The sequence below is a fragment of the Nomascus leucogenys genome, chromosome 18 (assembly GCF_006542625.1).
Source record: "Nomascus leucogenys isolate Asia chromosome 18, Asia_NLE_v1, whole genome shotgun sequence".
NCBI lineage: Eukaryota > Metazoa > Chordata > Mammalia > Primates > Hylobatidae > Nomascus > Nomascus leucogenys.
Window position 1 is genome coordinate 38,449,213 of NC_044398.1, and position 16,393 is coordinate 38,465,605.

Sequence of the window (16,393 nt, forward strand, 5' to 3'; positions counted from 1 at the left end):
GGAATTGTATGAAAATCAACTTTCTTCTTTTAAACTCTGAAGCTGAAGTTTTATTTACTGCGTTAGTCACTCCTATTTGTGTAGGGTGTCTCTAATTGCTTTCATGCTACCATGGCCTAACTGAGCATTTTTGACAAAGACCCACTGGGCTGCAAAGCTGAAAATATTTACCATCTGGCCTTTTGCAGAAAAAGTTTGTCAACCCATCCTCTAGGGAGTAGCTCCTCTTAATGCTGGGCTTCCAGACCTCTCTGAGTGTGGAGAGATGAGCAACTACACCCAGATCCACCAGGAAGCTGACCTCCCAGCTGGTTGCCATGGCTTTGTTGTGAGACTTGGTAGCACTTTAATAAACTGGATTTCCTTCACAGATTCTGTTTCTTATGTCTAAGTCTTCCATCGTAAAGTTCTAAGCAAAGAATCCTAAAGGAACAGGCTTGAGGAGAGGCCTCAGCCAGGGTGACCCTCAGTTGAATGTGACCATCGCCATCCCAGCACCAGGCTGGTCAGATGGGGAGAAGGGCAGCCCTGTAGAAGGGGCCTCGGCAACCTGGGCTTTTTCAAGCTCTGAGCTACAAACAGGGCCCTGCCCCCATAACTCTAGCCCCTCTGAGCTACACATTAGCAGGCAACACCCCACCAACCCAGCGCTCCTGCAAGAGAGATCCTCCTGCTCAGGCCCCTCAGCAGGCAGCCAGCCCAGCTGGGCCTGAGCCCCTGAAGTGAGGGCTCCTCCAGTGAGGCACCATCTTGCCATCAGCCTTGGAAACACACTCGTGCTGTGCTCACAGTGGGCACGGAATCCCCATAACAAATCAGTAGCTAAGGAGGTGCCCTGCAGGCATTGCCCTCTCTGCAGGGAGAGGCAAAGAGGCAAAAAGGTGGCTGTGTCCTGCACTTGGGCTGGGAGAGTACTAACTGGATAGGTGGGCAGGTGAGCCCTTGTCTGCATCCTCTGTGCTGCTATTAGCTGTGGCATCCTGGCACCTCTGCAAGCCTCAGTTTCCTCATCCTTAAAAAGGAAACATTAGCTGCCATCGTACAGGGAGACTGAGGATTTTGTGGAACAAAGCACAGAAAGTGTTTTCCTGGCACATAATGAGTTCTCAGGAAATATCAGTTCTCCATATCTCATCCTTCCCTAGCTCCCCAATGGATAGCAATTCATGGGGACGGGACAACATGCAGGGACCTATGATCAGGAGTGTATGGGGTGTGGGTTAATTGATGTGAGGACTTAGAACCATGTGGTGCACAAAGTAAGCGTTCTATATGTGCTGGCTAGCATTTTCACTTTGCTATTATTATTATTATTATTATTAAGCCATGGAAATGCACCACCTTCCTGAAGAACTTTACGGAAATGACTCCTAAGGAAAGCTGGGTGATAATAAAGAAACTTTCCCCGACAGGAAGTCACATATAACCAGGACGCAAAGTTAAAAGAATCAGGTGAGTGGCTTCCTGTTATTTGCAGGGATATGAGCTTCAAATACCCAGAACCAGAAATTGGCCTGAAGGACCCATTCTGCACTGCCCTTATCACCAGCTTTTGAACATTTCTAATTAATACCAATACAGAGCAGATTAAATTTGCTGCAAAATTAAGTTAGCAATCACCACATGCGGCAAGGCCATAACTAGACCGTTTTTTACCCACGCTGTTGGGTGTGTGTGCTGCCCTCACAGTGTTCCAGAGGCCTTGCTGAGGGGTGCAGCCAGTGAAGCCACTGCAAGGATGGGCCACCACAGCACGCCGCCTGAGGACAGCTTTATTTATGCTCTTGCAGAATGTACAAGTGGGCCTTGTTTTTCTGGATGGCTAGGGAGCACACTGGCTCACATAGCGTCCATGGTTCCACATTTAGAGTTGTGTCTTCATTCACATTCTTTCCATGCAGCTCACAGCTCCTGGACTGGATGACAGTGGTCACTTTGCCTGGGCCAGTCCCCCGGACAGATGCCAGCTCTGGGCCATGCAGACCCTGAGTGTTTTTGGTCTGGAGCTTGGGCTCAGTTCTGCGGCTGTGTTTCCGGCTGGGGATGGTCTGCATCAGGATACCCGCTGTAACTGGCACAGACATGGAGTCTATTACATGGGGCAGGTGGGGGGACATCCAGGAGAAATTAGATTCTGCAGGTGTCAGCTATGCTCAGGCTTGCTGGATGGAGCCTCCAGCCAAGCTCTGAGGGCTGCCTGCTCCTAGGACAGGCTCTTGCTGGGTCAACTGTGTTTTATTATTCTCTCCCTACCCCTCCTGCTGACGTCATTGACAAAGCTACCCGCCACTGCCCGGCCCCCGGAACATTCCCCAGCCATCCCACAGTGCTCTTTCCTCAATCAGCCACTTCAAGCAAACACCATTCACTCCTGCTGCAGAGCAAAGCTTGCTGTTCCTAGGATCCTAAACAAGACATGAGGTCATGCTCTCCACCTGTGAAGAATGAAACGTAAGCTGGGGAAGGAAGGTGCTGAGGAGGGGAGGAAAGCAGATTAGGAAAACCAGGGGCCCTGCCGAAGCTTTCAGCTCATGTTACTCATACGCCAAAGCGAACTCCTCCATAAAATGAGATTTAGTAATGCAACATTTTCTAACATCTGGAACAAAATGATTTGGGTCAAACAGATGACATATGAACTGACTGTAAATTTGTTTCAATGCATAATGGGAGGGAGGGAAATTAATAAATATATCAAATCCATGATCTATTAAGTATTGTCGTTTTCCATAAAGTTCTTCTGTTCAAGAAAAAAAGCAAGTCAATTTAAATTTTCTTTAAAGGAAAATAGTAAATGTTGATACAGATGGTTGAGATGTAGCAAAAAGCATGGGAAAAAATAACAAATAAATGACTAACATTTTGGGAAGCTTTGCAATAGACGAGCATATTCATGTACATGAGCTCCCCTGACCCTGAACCCCACAGAGCACAGGCATTCTCTCCACTTTAGAGATGGGTAAACTGAAGCTCAGGAAGGGTAAGTATGTGACATGTCAACTGACTAGGAAATAATGGAGCCAGGGCTCAAAATCCTGTGTACTTTTTAAATGTTGCCTCCCATCTCAAGTTGATGGTTTTTATCTGCCCTTTTGGCATGTGTTTATTTTGGCAAACAGGGGAGGTAAGGAGGTGGGTGGGTAAAATTGAGGGGTTCACTTTGGGCCTCCCTCAAAGCATCTCTGAGTGTGGAGCAGCAAGTAGTCATCCCCACAGTGAGGTTCTGAAGCTCTCAGGGCAAAAGGCAAGTCTTGAGGCTCCCAGGAGGAGGCGGGTCTGAATGCTCCTGCTGGTTGGGGTCTCACACCTTAGTCTGCAGGGCAAGGAGGAGCTGTTCTTTGTGACTTGGTTTAGACAAAAGTACATAGACCTGGGTCCCTGTGGCCCTGGCTGTCAGCCGGTTCAAGGCTGGAGGTGGTGCCAGGCCCCAACTTGGGGCTGGGACACAGGTTGCTGCCCTTGAAGAGCCCACAGGGGCAGAAGGGACAGTCTGCAAATAGACCCAAAGACACAGCGCACTGCAAAGTTGCAGAGGCTTTCAGGGCTGCACAGAGCAGGACACCCAGCGGGGGCCAGTCATCTCCGCTTTCTCAGGCCACAGTCAGGGAAGCATAAAAAAGAATCTTGGAGAGAAAGGGGGAAGAAAAACCACTCTTGCATTAAATCCTGGTAGCAAGCAGACTATCCTAGGGCCAGCTTGGGAGAGTAAGGAAGGCACTCTGGGAGCTGGCATGGCACAAGCCAAGGAAAAGCCAGTGGAAAAAGTTGGGGGATCTGCGGGCAGTTTGGGGAGCAGGTGACCCCAGGCTGAGACAGCAAGCAGCCATTGGGAAGGCAGGCATGAGCCCACCTCCGGGGTTGCAGGGAGGCCAGCCCTTCCCAGAGGTGGAGAGGGGAGCCTGGCAGAACGGGACTTGTCCACTAGTGCTTGGACTTTGCAAACAACTGGGCTTGCTGTAGCCAAGCTCACCAAGTGGACACTTACCTTGCCTCTTCCCCGATTATTTCATATCCTTCTGTAACTCTCACCCTGAGACCCAGCCTGGCCTTCCCCCAGCTGCATATTATTCTGCTCCAAAAGCACAGCAGAGGACGGCTCCTTACTCGAGGAATGCGGGCGGCGGTCGTCCAGAGCTGATGATGAAACGGGCTATTTCTGCCCCGGGACATCAGCAGGGCTCCGGGCTCTGGCTCCAAGGCACACACTCTCCTGTTTTTAATGTTTCCCTAAACAAATGTTTTCCTTCCCACCTCGGGATATTTTATTTGACTCTAGGTGCTGGAATAGCTTTAGCAATCATTCTGGATTGAAGTTGGAATCGTGGTTAGGGTCCGGCTAAGCGGCAAGCAATTTCTCACTCCCCAAGTGATCTGTTACTCGTGGCTGATTTGGAAGTAAAAATAGCAGCTGAGGCTGTTTGTTTAATCTGACTGTTACTTGACACCACGCGGGTGTTGCAGTGCGGACTGTTTGCCTCTTCCCCACCAAGAACACCATTTGGTTTCCCCCGGCTGGGTCTCTATTTAGGTAAGCTTCGCGGACTTCCCGTGTCTGGCCCGCTTCTGGACACTGATCTTCCTCCGGTGGGTAGGTTTGTGAGCTAGAGGAGGCTTGGGTCCTGAATCCACTCTCCTATCACCTTTCGGCAGCCTGGCTAAAGAGGAAAGAAGAAGTCTTGGCTGCTGGGCAGAGCCGGGGCTCTCTCCCATTCCCGAGGAGGCCTGAGCAGCTGGACACGCAGAGAGCGGAAGGTACAGCCCAGACACTTGTCTGGCTCCTTAGCGTGGGCAGGGAGGCTCAAGCTCATGGCGGAAGGGACGTTCCCGCTGGGCCGATGCTGTGCTGGGAAAGTAGTTCGGTGCCAGGGTGCTGTGCAGGGTGGTATGTGTGTGCCGGGAGCCCATTGGTGTTGGGGCTGAGGTTCTTGGTGTGCTGGATGGGCCTCGGGGACCACGTACCCGGAACCGTGTACATGTGTGACTTTGTCCTTAGGTGTCATCTGTCAGGGATCTCTGCTCCCACATGGCTGAGTGCATAGATGTGCCCAGGCCACTGCGCTGTCAAATGGGGGGCACCCCATGGTCCCAGGTTTTCAGCATTCAGTGCTGAGGGAGGCTGGCTTTCTTAGCTCCCCAAGCGCTGGGCCAGGCAGGGTCACATCAGCTGTAACAAAGAGAAAAACTGGTGACTGAGACGTTCTGGCCTGTGGGCTCTGCGAGCATGTGTGTCCCCAAAACAAAGCCCGCCACAGGCTGCCTGTTCTTACACACCCTGGGAGGGCCTCCACCAGACTCCCACAGGGTAGGCTTGACTGAGTCTAAAATTACCTCTTTTATTTTCTGGTGGAGAAGAATTGAACATTGAGAACAGCAGTGGTCAATGTGTGTGGAAAGCTAGATAGCGTTAAGAAGAGTCATTGTGTGGGCCTTTCGGGTAGCTCCATAAGTATAGGAACCTGGGCAGCAGATTAAACAGATGTGCGTAGTAAATGAGGTCCTGTTTTCCAGCATTTGAGTTCCCTTTACAGTAGTGGCTGGTAACTCTGGTCTGTGGTCTGAGCACCTGGTTTTGTAAATAAAGTTTTATTGGCACACAGCCACGCTCATTCATTTGCATATTGTCTAAGGCTGCTTCTACACTCTATCAGCAGAGACCATATGGCCTGCAAAACTGAAAACGCTTACAACGTGGCCCTTTACAGAAAAAGTTTGCGACCACTGTGTTACAAGAACACTTCTTGAGATGGGTCAATTTAATACACACACAAAAAAAAGCAGTGAAAGTTCTTGCTGTTAGAATAGCTTGTAAGCCAGACCCTTCAGGACCAGTGGCTGGCTGGTTCTTGAGCCTCCTGCACCTTCCAGGGCCCACTTTTTAGGCCTGGCTGATACAGGAAACATCCAGTTTGCTATCATGGTGCAAGGAGGGTTAGCTTAGCAGTAGAATCACCAGACACACAGCGTGTCCATGTGGCCTGGGCCGAGCAGGGCAGATTGTGCTTATCGGGGTGATTTATAAATAGACTTCCCCGGGTGACCCAAGTCCAACAACATCTGCCCCTGGGTCTCTGGGAACAAGTTTGTCTGCTCTTGGATGACCAGAAGCTCACTGGGAAGGGAACAACTGTGTGCAGTGGGTAGGAAGGGGGCTGGTGGAATGCTGTGTCCTGGAGCAGAGGGGCTTAGGTCTCCTGGAACCTGGGGAGAGAAAGCTGTTGAGAGTAGACAGGAAGGCCAGAGATGGCCATGCATCCTCCCACCTTGATTTCTTTTTGCCAGGACAGAAGTAAGTGTCTTTGTCTTTTCCTGTCTTCTCCAGGAAGCCCTGGAGACCCTCACTGAAGAGGGGAGGCCTCATGTCTTGAAATAGCCCTATTCCTCCAGTCTCTGCCAGAAATCTCAGGAACCCAAGCCTGCTGGTGGCACCAGGACTGGGCCGTCTTCCTCATTGGCTCTTGGGATTTTACTCCATATGCCCTGGGTTCCTGGAGGGAAGCAAAGGGCTTCGAGAGAAGACCATGCTACAGGGGCATACAGGGCTGCTGCTCCCCAACAGGGCCCATCGAGGCTGGAGTGGATTTGGGTTTTATTCTTAAACCTCATTTCACAAAATCCAGCCAGTCCATAGTCTTTAACTCAATCATATGCTTCATTTAGTTAATTGGAAAAATCTCAGACACCCCCTCATTTCTACTTGGTTTCCAAGGGTTGCATGGCATGAGCTAGTGGATGGGACAGAGCGGGAAGGACAAGGGATCAGTGGAGGCCTATCAAGACCCAAACATGGCGCATGTAGAGCACATGCTGATGCTCAGATGTGTCACCCCCAATGTAAGTCATTGGTATCACTCTAGAACATTCCCTGGAAGGGGCTGCCTGTGGGAAGAATACAGTGTGATTAATCCACAGCCTCCTAAAGTCAAGGGGAGGCAAGAGCATAACTCAGCTGACCTGGGTTCTCAGGGGAAAGACTGAAGCCAGCTCAGTGCAAAGTGCATTCCCTTCCAAGCCCAGGTCAGACAGCCTAGGGAAAGTCTGACAGAAAGAAAATCCCAATCAACCATGAATAGCTTCCTCTCCAGACCTAGAGACCTCCTTGTCTTAGATGAAGGGGAAAGGGACGTTCTTCTGGGCCATGACACATGGCAGATGAGCAGGCCTTCCCTGCGTCATCCATTCTCTGCTTGGCCAATCCCAGGGGCTCCTTTGGCCCACCCCACTCTGGGCTATCTTCCCTTGCCTTGGTTGGTCCCTTCTTTCACTACTAACCTTTCCCAGGTGGGCTTGAGCTGCTGAGGGACTGTAAGGCTGGCTGGAGGGAAGGATTTCATATGGGATATCTCCCACCTCAAAGCCTTCACCTGAAGCTTGAGGAGGGCAGGGGGAAGGGGAGGCTCTCCAATTTGCTTGGGAAGCCTCTGAAGGAATTTCCGAGGCTCTCTCCCTACTCCCCACTGTGTCAGGAGGTTGGTTCCAGACCTGGCACCATTGAGCCTGCCTGCGAGGGCCGGGTCATGCCAGGTCATATTGGAGCTGCCCCTTGGCTTGCCCTGTCCCGGGTTGCCAGGCCACAGTAGCACCACCAGCTCATCCTCTCACCTGGCTGTGTCTGCCACTCTCAGAGGCAGATCAGCGGAAGACTTCAGAGGTCAAGGGGTGAGAGCTCAGGCCCCCTGGGCTACACCCACTAGATGCAAGCCATTTCTTGCCCTCAGTTTGCCCACCATTTCCCCTGTGGAAATCATTGGCTGCGGACCTCCAGTGTGCAAAGTTTTGGAGTATCTGGCCTCATTCTCAACCATCCAGCACGGTAGGTCTTGTGAGCCCCCTCACAGAGGCAGGCGCCAAGGCTTGGAGAGGTTAAGTAACTTGCCCAAAGATGCACAGTGAATGTGGGCTTGTGATCTGAATGCAACGCCCATGTCTTGTACTCACTGCCTCCTGATACCCAGAGCTCCCAATAGATTCTCTAGAAAGGAGGCCATCCCATCACCAGAGTCAAAACCTCCCTTAGGAAAGCTGAGTATGCCTAGAGAGGTGCACAGGCTTCACCCCAGCTCCTCAGGACTTCGGGAAGTTGCCCAGGGTGCTGCAGGGATTCCACACTGCGCTTGGAAGCCTGTGGCTCTAAAGGGGCAACAGGACAGGCAAATCTGGGTTCATAGGTCAGCCCTGACACTTCTCAGCAAGCCCCCTGGACCTCAGCTTTCTCCTCTGTGAAATGGGAATAATAACAGCTCCCACATCAGTCCTGCGAGCACTAACTGAGCAAATGTATGAAAAGTTCCCATCACGTGGTAGAAATACAAGAACTGCTCTCCTCACTCCACTGTCCTATTTAGAGATTTTTTTTTCCCACTTAAACTCCAGCTTGGGCCTATACCTTCCAGATTCACCAAGGAGAAAGTCCTGTGCCTCAGTTCAGCCGGTTCATGCTCACAACTCAGCGGGAGAGCAGATAGCACCATACAGGACTGACCCCAGCCCCATGGTGACCACACATGGTGACCACTTCCCCTCTTGTGTGGAAGAGGTCATGGATCTGAGCACCTTCAGCACAGGGGGTGGGTGGGAGGTCAAGCCTGAGTGGGAAAGTAATATTCCCACCTCTGAACCAGTCTCAGGACAAGGGCAGACACGGCACAAACCACAGCCACTGACAAGCATCAGACCCGAGTGGCCCAAGAGACTATGACTTGTTAGTACAACCTCCCTGAAGCAGGGGCAACCTCCCGTCGCTCAAGACCCAGATCAGCTTTCTCCAGGTGTGGTCTCAGGGCCAGCAGATCTCCTGAGTTCTGAGCGGGATTAAGCGATGTTAAGCCAGCCCCCAGGGCATTCTGAAAAGCGTGAGGATGCTTCCTTAAGAAGAGAAAGGGGGGCAAGGGGCTGGCGCTGTTCTCAGACACAACAGGAGATGCTCCAAGGAGCCAAGTTTTTCACATCAACACAGCCATAGGTTGAAATAAACATGGTTGTTAGAGGAGCATCTTTCAGCTTTAAATTTGAAAAGGAGAACCAGGCTGGCCACATCTGAATGGCTTTCCTTGCCATGAGGAAGTCCATGAAGCAGTTGGGTGTTGGTCAGCTCCTTACACTGCACTGCAGGAGCCTGTTCTCCCCTTTTCTTCCCATGGCTGAGCCACCTCACCCCTGCTGTGCTGGTTGGAGAAAGGACAGCGGTCATCTACCAGCTACTTTCCAACCTCCAGCAGAGACATGAGGACAAGGCCAGGCACAGCTTCAGACCTATGTGGGAGGCTTAGGAATTCCCAGGGGTGCTCTGTGTGAGGCCCCTTTCTCCTTATCCCAGATGCACACAGCTTCGTGGCTTCCAGGCCAGGGAAGATGACCTCTGCAGGAGACCCAGGTCCTACACATGCCTCCTCTAGCTTTACTAAAGCAAATGCTCCCTGATGGGACCAGATGCAGAGAGAGATAGCTGAGAATTTGCTAGGAGAGAGGTTGCTACCCACTCCTCACCCTGCACGAACCTGTGGCAATTAGAAGACCATCTCATCTCTTGACTCTCTGCCTCACTGCATTCTGCAGAGACCTGGCCCTGAATCCTGGCTCTGCTGCTCTCTGGCTGTGTGACCTTAAGCGAGTTCCTCAACCTCTCTGACCTTCAATTTCTCCACCTAAAATTCCTTTTGCATCAGCCCTACTCAATTTGCCAGTTGTTGCACCCATTGAGTGAGGCCATGGATATAGAGTGAGGGAAAGGTGACAGGAGCTCCATCAACAGGATGGGTGCCTGGGACTGCCAGGGGGCTAACATTTGGTGACAGCTCTTCCAGCTCTGCTTCTCTGCCTGCGTCACGCAACCTCATGGCACCAGTTTACATATGGAGAACCTGGTCTAAAGATGATGCGATGGACTCTGTAGAAACCCTGCCCTCCCATAGTTCTCTGGAGTCCTGCCTGAACCTCCTCTCTCTGCCAAGCCTGGCACCCTCCAGGGCTGCTTTCAGGGGGTTCCCCTCCCCATAGTGCCAGGCTCCCTTCCCAGGGGCTGGAGAAAGGACAGTTGCTGAGGGGATACCCCCATCCTAACAAAAACAAATGTCTCTTCCTCCAGGAGCCCTCAGGTGGGCTTCTGTCTAGACAAGGCTCTCCAAGGTGGAATCTGTTCATAGGTTACAGTTGTCCCTTCACCACCCACTTCCTGATCTGTAAGGGGTTTCCACAAACATCAAGCTGCTGGGTCTGCCTTTCCATTTGCCCCAAGGTCACCAAAGTGAGACTGAGGCTCACACAAGTTGAGTGGCAAGTCCTAAAGCTGTCTGATTCTGAATCTCTTAACTGGAGAGTTATGTGCCCCAGTAAGTAAGGGCCAGGGCGGGGTTTCAAGTTCTTTGCACCCCATGCTATGGAATCCCAGATGTCATGGGATATGGGGAATAGAAGGACATCTTATGGCCATAGGTCTCAAGATGAGCTCTAAGGAGACCTGTGGGTTAGAACCAGGAGTATGGAGGCTGCAAGGTAGCCAGGAGCAGGTGGGTCCCCAAAGGCACAGTATGGTGCTGAGCAGAGACTCTTAACCTGTAGCTGGCATTCTAGAAGCTGCTAGAGGAGGCTCTCTAAAGACAGGTGAAAGGGACCACTTCTCTGGCAGCCCTAGGTTCCAGCCCCACACCACCAGGTGTTAAATTCTGCACTACACACGTTTCTCCTCTGTAAAGAAAAAGAGTAACTCCTGTGCTCCTGTGTAATGAGGCTGTTGTGAATACTAATTAAATAATAAATATTTATAATACTAGGTGATAAAGTACCTTTATACCAGGTGCTCATTCCCCACTCAGTGGATAAGAGAAATTTCTCTCACCTACTCATTCACTCACTTGTTTAGCAAATAAATGGCCCCATGCTAGGCATAGGCACGTGTGGAGACTGGAAACATAACCTAGAGCAGAAAGGCAAGGCCCAGCCCATGGACCCGCCACCAGGGGGTGGGGTCTCCTCCCCTCCCCAAGTGAATCTGATCAGTCACTGTGTTTGGGCCTTGGGTCTCCAATTCTCCATCCAGATGAAAATCTAGCATTACCAGAAACAGGGCACCCATAAGTTGGGCATAATTAGGGATGCCTAAAATTTCTGGTCACAGAGAGTTTTTTCTGAATCACTATAGATTGTAAGTCATTATTGAGTCCTAAAATCACTAAGTTGTGAAGAGGTTTTTTAAATGAAAGAATAGAACAGATTAGATTAGGATGAAGCAGTACATACAAGAAGGGTAAGCTTTGCTTTGTCCAGTTTTCCATGATACATATGTCTCCAAGCATGTTCTGTGCCATGATGTAAATGCATTTCTTATTACATGTAGAGGAGAAACCTCTGCTCTGTGGAGACACGGAGAGGAGGATATTCATGCCATTCATTCGCTCCCTGTCAACCTGGCAGGTGAGGCGCGGGGCTGCAATGGTCAGGGCTTTCTGAACCTCCTTCTAGTCCAGGCGTCCTCCCTGCTGTGGTAGGGATCCAGGACCTGGTGGTTTGGCTGACTCCAGCATCGAGAGACTCTCAAGCAGTGCCTGCCACAGGGACCGATTCCATGAAAATTCCTGTGTCCAGCATGGGGAGCAACCTCGGGAGTGGGCAGTCCCGGGGCAGGCACAGCCGGGTTGATTTTTATTATCCCTTTTTTCCAGGTATAGCAGTTAAGTGACACCCATGACAACAGCATTTTAGAGCTGGGTCTCTGCTCTTCCCACTGCCGATACTGCCTATTTGATGACTCTCATGTCAGGTCCTGCCATTTCCAGAATCCAGGGCAAGATGTTCCTAGGAAATGTGGAGGGGAAGAGCAAGTGAATACATGAATGAGTGAAGGCAGGAAGAGCCTGGTGCTGGGCTAGTGCTCCCTCTCTGATTCTCTAACAGCAGTTCTCAGCCAGGGGTGATTTTGCCCAAAGATTTGGGCAGCGCCAGTGATGTGGGGACTTAGAAAGTCTATTGGGAGTACCTGTGCCAGGTGCATGGTGTGGGGTCCACTTGCAGATGAGAAAGGCTCTCACATGCCATGTCCCTCAAGCACAGTTGTACTCAGCAACCATGGCTAAAGGGCACAGAGCAGCACGAGGGGCTGTGCCCAGATCCCAGGGGGGCCCACCATTCACATGGCCCCTGCACTCCTGAAGGAGCCATGTGTCCCTCCTCCAGCAGCTGCCCTGGCTGGCCTGGTGGTGGGGGTGGCCCTGCAGTTTGGGTTGGGTACAACAAGGAGGTGCAAGGATAAGAAGGATGAGCAGCAGAACCATGGCTGCCAGGCTGACCCTGCTTTCTCCCAAAATCTCTGCCCCTCAGACAACTCACCTCCTGGGCAGTAGAGCAGGACTGGTACTCTGCCAGGCTGACCCTGCTTTCTCCAAAAATCTCTGCCCCTCAGACAACTCACCTCCTGGGCAGTAGAGCAGGACTGGTACTCTCCCAGCCCCGGGAGAGGAAGACAGGGTGAACAGAGTTGTTTGGGATCACATGCTCTCCCTTCCAGATCTTTCCTGCTCCTACTTTTACCTGTGATGCCAGCATGGCTGCTCCTATAAAGCATCTCTGAGCTCACAAGGAGACGCCAAGGGTACCTCTGAGCTCGCCAGGAGAAGCCAAGGGCACCTCTGAGCTCACGAGGAAGAGCCAAGGGCCCTTTGCTCAGGGAGCATCTGGCTGCTGAGGCTGGGCCCCTTGAGGTCTGCAGAGAACACCGGAGAGAGTGTCGTGGAGCAGCTGGCAGTGCCAGGCCTGAGCTCCTTCCTAGTGGAAGGGACTGTCCAGAGACTGTGTCTGGCTGAGTCCAGCCCATCTGGCCACCAGGAGCTCCAAGGAGTGATCCTCCATAATGCTCCACCTCCAGAAGCAGTCAGAAACTGCGCGAAGAGGTGCTGCTGACAGCTCGCAGGTTAGCCTTTGTGGAGTGAGACTCTACCCAAGTTTAAGCAGTGCGAGCTCCGGAGCCTGCTGGGATGCAGAGGCGCACTAGAGCCCCCTGCGCCCTGCAAGGCCCACTGAGCACACCTCATCCCAACTCTGCCTGGGATGTCAGGGGAGCAGCAAGAAATTAGCCAGTGCTACAAATCCAGTGCTTTTTGCCCCAGAGAGCTGGTTATTAAACATTGCTTGGTCTGCCCTGGTCATCAGGGAACAGGAACCAGGAGGGGACAGACTGTGGAAGACTGCTTGAACCCAGCCCCATTCTCCTCCTCTCTTCTTTTCTCCTATGACTTCTCATTTCTCCTGCCATAAGGGTCCCACCCTGGGTCTGTGATGCCAGGTGTTGGTCGCCCTCACGTCCTCGGTTAGACCAAGCCCGGCCTTCCCTGTGCCTTGTTCCCTGGCCTCTAACTGTAGGCACAGCCCTGGGTCTGAGCAGCACTTGGAAGCTTCTGGGGAATGACCCATCCAGACATGGCAGACTGGCTACCCAGACCAGAAGTCAGCTTCAGGCTGGGCTGAGCTCACAGAGAAAGCATCTCTCCTCTAGTCTCTCCCCAGAGGATAGCAGCCCCTACTACCCCCTGCTCATATCCAGATCTGTGGGTTTGACAAGCCCAGGCAAGCTGGTTTCTTCAACCACAACCTCTGGGGCATCCTGGACTTCTACCTGCTACAAGATTTAGAGGCCCCTGCACATGTAATGTGGTTGTAGAAGATTCAGACTTCCACCAGGCCAACACTGCCATCATGGCACCCAACCACATCATGTTCCTGGGGGTGGCCCAAGCCAAATTTGTTCTCTCCCAGGGCACAGTGGCCTCAGAGTCAGTTTGAGAGCCTTTGGCTTTCCCAGTCTATAAGCTGAGTTTTGGTCCAGTCAAGCTAGGCCAGGCTGCAGGCTGACACCCCTCTCCCATGTGCCAAATATCAGGCTAGTGGAGCCAAAATGGCCAGACTGGATGTACAATGACCCTTATGCAAATCAAATCTCTGCTTTACACACATAAGAGGCACTGCCCAGTGGAAGCCAATCTAAGGCAATCAGAGGTAATTGCGCTTTTACAAAGCAATAACTTCCCAGGATCCATCCAGTTATGCGAGGAGAGGGCCCGGGTCAGCCTTGCACATGGCTATATCTCCAGCACCAAAACTGGTGACATGAAGCAGGTGTTCAATGAGTAGTTGTTGAATGGATCAATACATAAATAAGCTTCAAGTCATGCTTGAAGATCTTCTTCTAGGAGTCTAAATGAACTTAAGCTTTCTTCTAGGAGTCTAAATGAACTTATAATTTCTGATTTCCAAAAGTCAAAAGGGGTTACAAAGACACAGCAAGCCCCACATGCGAGGAGCTGAGGAGGCATCATCCTGGGACTGGAGAGCAGGGGACTGAGGCCGAGGACTGGGCGAGGCCCTGCCCAGCATTCCCAGGCCTTAAGCAAGGGACCAGCAATTGACCTAGCCAGTCACAGCTCAGTTTCATCCGCTGTAAGATGATGAGGGGAGCCTATCATGCCGAGTGTTATCAAGGAATAAGTGAGCACAGGCAGGTGCAGGGGTCGACCTACTGCTTCACAGACACTCAACACATGTCTGCTGCCCTCACCTCAAGGACTTCAACTGAGGAAGTAAATTTTGCCATTTCATTGTTGGCTGCTATGGGCTGAATGTGTGTGCTCCAAAATTCACTGAGATTACCCCAGTGGAATGGTATTAGGAGGTGGGGCCTATGGGAAGTAATTAGGTCATGAGGGTGGGGTCCCTTGTGATAGGATCAGTGCCCTTATAAGAAGAGACACAAAAGGGCTTGCTTATACATGTGCATGCTCACTCTCTCTCTGCCTTATGAGAATACAACAAGAAAGTGTCTATTTACAATCCAGGAAGAGGGCCCTCACCAGAAACCAGGTCTGCCAGTGCCTCGATCTTGGACTTTCCAGCCTCCAGAACTGTGAGGAGTAAATGTCTATTTTAAGCTTCCTAGCCTATGATATTTCAGTTCAAGCTAAGACATTCTCCTTGTAAAGCATAGACTGTAGACAAGGACATTCCCCTCTAAAGCAAGAGGGCTGTTAGAATTGCACAGAGAGGTCAAGAGCTTGGCCCAAAACTGACCAGCAAGGCGCAGGTTCAGAGCAAGGCACCCTGTGGCGTGGGGTGGTGGAGGCTGTGTTTGCTGTGCATCTGCGGGTGGAGGACCATCTGTGAGCAGGGCTCCAGGCTGTGCATAGACAGGGAGGAGTTGTCACACTTCACTCCACTGAACTGCTTGTCAGACATGCCTGATTTGATGACTCAGAAAACCAACCCAGAAAGAAGAGCAAGAGGAATCAATTCCAATTTTTTAGAGCCTTCTGGGTGTGAAAAAGCCAACCCCTGCCATCTCCACTGTCTTCCTGTTTCCCCTTCTCTAAGAAGTGAAAGCACCATTCAATTAAGGTAATTAAATTCACCCGAAGATCTTGGGCTCAAAAACCACACTACCAGCAAGTGGTCAAACCCAGCAACAAAGCAAACCCCAATGGCTTCCTGTGGAAAGACGGGCAGGGATGAGGAGGAAAATGGAACATATCTTCAGCAGCTCAGGGGTGCCCCTTGGGCCTGCAGGGGAGCCCCCAGTTCTGCAGAGCCCAGCTGCCTGAGCCTCCCGCAGCACCAGAGCCCTCCCCAAACCGGAAGGACTCATGTTTACAGGCTGAATCAAAAGTTTCACTTCTGTGGATGTCTGGGAGAACTCAGCTGAGAAGATCCTTAGGACATGACGTGAAAGTGAAATGAAACCCTCGTTTTCTCCCCCAGAGCCACCAATTCTCCCATGAACTCCAGCCCATGAGCCATAAGCGGGGCTGGCAACACCTCCCAGGACACGCCTAAGGAAGCCTGGGTCCACAGGCCAGAGGTTCGGGGTTTCATCCTGGAGAAAGCAGAAGGTGGTAAGGTAGTGAGCCCAGGCTGACTCATCCCCAGTTCTTCCCTGTCTTTACATGCTGTGTGGCACTGAGCAACATCCTGCACTTCTCTGTGCCTTTGTTTCTCAACCTAGAAGATGGTGACAAGGCCACTCAACCTGCCTCAGAGGAGTCATGAGAATGAAACAAGATCACGGATGCTGAAATGTGTCATGAACTACAGGGTGATGCATACACATGAGCCGTGACTGTCACTGTGTCATCCCAGTATTGACTCACTGCATTGGCTTCCTCTGATGGTGATCAACTTTGAGTGCTAAAAGTTGGTGAGACTCTCAGATAGCCAGATGATGATGATGATGATGATGATGAAGGCGTCGTCATCCAGTGGAATTTGAATTTCAGATAATAATTTTGTTAGTATGAGTATATCCCACATATTGCGTGGGATACACTTACACTAAAAAAAGTATTTATTGTTTATTTGAAATTCACATTTCACTCAGTGTCCTGTCTTTTTAATTTGCTCAATCTAGCAGCCTGACCATGCC

The 16,393-nt window shown here is 51.3% G+C and overlaps 1 protein-coding gene across 1 annotated transcript in view; it reads left to right on the top strand.

The window, feature by feature from the left end:
• Positions 1 to 4,436: 4,436 nt before the first annotated feature.
• The window catches only part of C18H10orf71 (chromosome 18 C10orf71 homolog), a 28,363-nt gene continuing 16,406 nt past the window's right edge, over positions 4,437 to 16,393 (top strand). The window contains exon 1 of the mRNA XM_030798457.1: positions 4,437 to 4,528. The gene's annotated coding sequence lies outside the window, so the exon portion shown is untranslated. The remainder of the gene's footprint in view (positions 4,529 to 16,393) is intronic.